The sequence below is a fragment of the Ischnura elegans genome, chromosome 11 (genome assembly GCF_921293095.1).
Source record: "Ischnura elegans chromosome 11, ioIscEleg1.1, whole genome shotgun sequence".
Classification (NCBI taxonomy): Eukaryota; Metazoa; Arthropoda; class Insecta; order Odonata; family Coenagrionidae; genus Ischnura; species Ischnura elegans.
In genome coordinates, this window is record NC_060256.1 from 61,894,959 (window position 1) to 61,900,355 (window position 5,397).

Below are 5,397 nucleotides of genomic sequence, written 5' to 3' on the forward strand. Positions count from 1 at the left end.
CTTGGAGCAAAAGTTGTTTATGAGCTTTCGCAAAAGTTTCAAAAACGTCACGAGAGAAATAATGTAGCTAATTATATACTCCAAGGATAAAGTTCGCTGTAAAAACAACCCAATTGGCTTAGTAGGGATTCGAGGCCGGATATCCTGATTACCGGTCAGGTATTCTACCAGCTACACCACCAACAATAGTTGTTTATCTGAGCCCGAGTTCATGTGATTGGGAAGTGCTTTTAATTTTCAGTGTAGTTGGTCGGGTCGTTTTGCTAGATACTTTGTTTCCATCACAGTCTGTATGCCCAGTTTCGAGTTCCGGCGCTGGCGGACATTTTTCAGGTTTTCATCTTTCTTGTTTGTAGAAGCTTAAATCTAACAATCAAAGGGTTTATTGCTCTAGTTTGATTGACAATATTTGAAACCCTAATAAGAAATTCCCCAAGGCGTAAAAAGTTGACCTCAAGGTACTGGGAACACGGTAGCTTGAGTTTTGCTTCCCAGCCGTTGAGTCCGAGTTCGAATTCCAGCAGTGGAATAAATGTTTCAGAGACTACTCGGTCTCTGTTTTGTGGAAGGCACTTTAAGCACAGCATTCCGTCCATCGGAAGGGACGTTAAACTGTGATCCCCTTGGCGCCTTTCGTTAAGGACTCGTTAACGCTGGCGCCGGGTTTATCTCCGCTCTTCTTTCCATTCCTTTCCCTATTGGGGCATATGACCTTAGTTCACAGTCGCCTCTTCAAAATACTATATCATGCCGTACGCAAGGTAATTATGGGACATTTTCATTCACGCAATAACCGTAATTGCTGACTGTGTAAATGTAACCGCAGCACAATCCATTCGCGACCGCATTCAGGCCATAAACGTTGCCTGGTGCCCATAAACCCGATGTTGTCGAGGATAGAGAAAGTACATTTGCGGCTCTGAATCTCCTTCCTTTGGATTATCGATAGGTGTTAGTCATCATTATGCAGTAACATGCAATGGAGCCTTCAGTGTATAATACTCACTTTCCTTGAGTCGCTGACCGATAATAGAGTGCGCCGTTGCCCCGAGTTGGAGTGCAACTTTCGCGGGGTTCTTCGCCCCATTATGAAATTCCTTTCATGAGAAAGCTTGTTAATGGTATCTTATTAAGTTGCGATGTTGCAAAGTGATCTGCCGAGTACAACTCCAGGCGACGTTTATCCGTAATTCATGCGATCGTAACGTGGTCATAAGAATGGATTATTTAATCGCTATTGGAATGTGACTCAGGCAGTTTCAAATGCTTCCGCGGTGATGGTTTGATCCAGTGCGGATACAGATGGGGGGCCGTGGGGGAGCGCGCCCCTCCCTTGTGGGGCCGTCCGTGTTTCCAAACACTGTAGAACTACAATTGTAACATTTTTATCTTTTATTTTTACATAATCACTTGTATTAAAAACTTCTTAAACTTTGCTTTTTGTTTTGTTTTATTCTCAAACCACCGGATACAGCTCTTATTGGCCATTTTTTACCAGGGTATTCAACGAGTTTTTTCTGTATCCGCTACTGGTTTGATCTCGGGTTTTCTTCTGCGTCGGTTAGCTGAGTTAGATTTAAAGGTATTCCCTTCTATTCTGACAAATGATAGCGTATGAGTTACGACCATGATTAGTTCAGCATCCATTAGGTTTGCTCAATTTCCTCCACTTTACCTCGTGCGCACGAGGCGAAATTCTTTGGAAAGACCGCATTAAAATCCCAGTTCGCGACTCGCACCTTCTTGACCTCGGGCCGAAAAAGTGATCGGCGAGATTGGGCGTCTAGATTCTTTGCTGAAGATGTTATGGGGCCAAGCATTACGTACTTCCCCGTATAGCATGTCAAGGCGCGATATTTCGCGAGTAATTTCCCTTGTCCTAAAAACAAGTTTCCATGGCAGTGAAAACAACTTTCTGGGCGTGCAGGTGCTACAAGTTTAAAGGCCACAACGTCATCGAAAGATTGAAATGTTGTCGAACGACTAGCCTGAAACATACCAAGTATTTGCATTTTCAGTTTTATTTTTTTTAATAAATGTAAACTACCTCCACTTTCTTTAATTAGTACCATTACTATCCGACCGGCCAGGTACCCATCAACACTTTCCCTATATAATATCGAGGAAGAGTCATATTTGACTTAAAGATAGAACGCATGCTTTAGCTTCACGATACATGTACATGTGTTCCCAGATGTTTGTACGAAATAAACTTTAGAATTGTATCACGCAAAAACACTACTTCCGTGAATGTGTAAAAAAGCCCGTAGATGTAGAGAGAATAGAAGAAGCCCATAGATAGAGAATTCTTTAAACGAACAGGTACATACCTCACATAGACACTATTTATAGCCAATTAAAACTAATTGAGAGTGTTTCATCCCCAAGAATTGATGATCAGGATTGTACAATTAATGCAAATGGTTGTTTAGAGCATAATTCCTATTGTTTGATTGAATATTTTTTAATCCAGACACTAATGATTGGGACGTGAGGCTCTTCAAAATATCCTTATCGCCTTAGAATGATCTAGCAAGACCTGTCAATGATCGTAATAGCTATGGACGATTCCACTATATACATACGCATGGAAGAAAACTATGAATTTTAGGAGAACACCATGTTCAGCATATTTTAGTCCGTACCCACCTTGGTGTATCTAAGAATAAATAATCACCGAAAGTCCAACGAATATAAACTGATACACGTGTTGCTCATAAAACTAGGTTTAGACAAATACCCTTCGATTACAGCAGCTGAAAGCGTATGAATTATTATAATGATTGTTTTAGTGTCCATGAGAGTTGACTTCATATCCTTACATCATAATAGCTGAAATATGGGATATCACAACAGTTTCGCTGGAAGGATAGAAAGCGAAAATGCTGTCCAAAAGCCAACTGAAGCGGAAGAAAACCCGATAAAAATGCAGTAAAAGTAAATGTAAAATTTGACCCTGGCAGATTTGTTTCTTGAAATTCTGAATTTTCGTTGGGTAAAATGTATAATTTCTACGATTCCGGAGTATATTCGCTTCGTGACTGCTGAGGATTTGATACTTAAATCGTTGTGATAAAATGGTCAGTTCACCTCAATTAAACAAGGGTTTGACCCTGAAGGTCTCAGATTTGGTCAAAATTTCTTAATTTAATTTTTTCCTCAAACTCAATGTCCCAAAACACAATGCAAAAAGAAAAAGGCAGCGTGAGTGAATCACCGGAATTTTAATATTTTCGCATTTTCCTAGTTCGAGTAACCCTTTGATGAATGAAGATCATTAATGCAATAACTCTATGCTATTTTAAAAGTTAAACATATCCACCAAAGGATTTCTTTTCAAAGTTTTATTGCCTGTTTTCGAGGTTGTATAGTGATGCCAAAAGTAAATTTCGAAGGTTTTTTATTTGACTTTACTTCATAGACGTAGCCTATAAAACAACATGTTCGATCTATGAAATGTAGAGGACATTGACTAGCTCTCATGGATGCTAAACAAATAATTTTCATAATTCATACGCTTTCAATTGATGAAATCGAATTTTATACCTCTAAACCTGCTTTTATTAGCAACACGTGTACCAGTTTATATTCGTTGAATTATCATTGATTATTTATTTTCAACGTCCAACGGAAGTACTGACTGTAATGCATTGATGATCGCGTTTTCCTAAAATTAATAATTTTCTTGTTAATGCGTTGTAGTTACGCAATTTAATGGATACGCAATACGCAATAACGCAATACGCTCATAGCTATTACGATCGTTGACAGGTCAAGTTTATTCTAAGTCTGTAATGATATTATGGACAACCTCTCACTAACTAATTATTATTAGTGTCCAAGTTGTATAGAGTTCCACGAAAAAATGCAAATTATACACTTAGAGGCCTTTTGGATTCTTTGGAAAATTCTGTTCATCACGTCTCAGAGAAGAAATTCCCGCAATTCACTGTCATTGGCTATGAGAAAGTGCTTTTGTGATGTATTTACCTATTTACTCATTTGAAGAATTCTATGAGTTAGAACTTGCATAATTATGGGCTTTTTCACACATTCACAGAAGTATTTTTGCGTGATGGAATGTTAAACTTTATGGTGTACAAACATATACGTACACAATTAAATATATCGTGAAGCTAAAGCTGGCAATCTATCTGCGTGATTAATATGAGTGTCTGTCGAAAATATAAAGGGATCGTGTTGATGGGTATCTGAACTGTCGGATTGAAATTGTAATAAATAAAGTGGAGGTGGTTTACATTTATGAAAAGATGAAATACAACAGACAAATTATTGGTATGTACCAAGAAAGTCGTTCGACAACATTTCAATCTTTCGATGATATTTCGGCCTTTAAACTTGTACCACCTGCACGCCCAGAAATCGTGTTCACTGCCACGGCAACTTTTTTTTTTTTTTAGGAGGAGGTAAATTACCCGCGAAATATCGCGACTGGACATGCTATACGGGGAAGTACGTAATGTCAGGCCCCGTAACATCTTCAGCTAAGAATGCGCCCAGCCTCGCCTATCACTTTCCCGGCCCGGGGTCAAGCAAGTGCGAGTCGCGAACTCGGATTTTAATGCGGGCTTTCCCACGAATTTTGCCTCGTGCGCACGAGGTGGAATGGCATTTGAAATTGCCCCGCCGCGCCTTTGGCTTTCAACGCTTCGAACAAAGGGGTCAGTCTGTCGTAAAAGAGCGCTTTAGAACTTTTATCGGAGGGCGCGTGCGTATGCTAAGGTTCCTTTTGTGTTAGCTCACTTGTAACGCGAAAGGGTAGTCCTTATCCAAGAGTTAATGCAGAAGTGTTTTTCGAGCTCCATTAATTCCCATTGTGTGGGACGGAGAGGGATGAGTCGCCGTAGATAGGATCAGTGTCCGGGCGAAGATAAATTTCGATTCAAATACGAGGGGAACGGTTGTTTGAGTGAGAAAACAGGTGCAAAACTGCGTGCGTTTCACGCACGAGTGATCCCCTTCAAGGTATTTATAACTGTTTTGGGTCTTAATCTTTGTTTTTAAAGCCTAACACGAATAAGGATCAGCATAAAATGTATTCTTCCCATACAGTGGGCATCACACGTCTCAGCGCATAATCTAGAAAGATACAATTTTTTAAATTGTGTAATGAAAAATAAAGCTTTTTTATTCCATATAAATTTATTAATGGGCGACCTGGGCTTCGACTTGGCAGGTCTTCAACTGGTATATTTGAAAAGAAGATCCTGAATTACGATTTTATTCCTTCCACTGGGCCTTCTATACAAAACCGAATGACAACGTGCCAAGACGAAATCTAAGTCGTCCTTTAACATAAATACGTGTAATTACAAAGTTTTTCTTTTCATTATGTCAAGTACATTGCATGAAGTCACACCCGAGACAACGAATTTT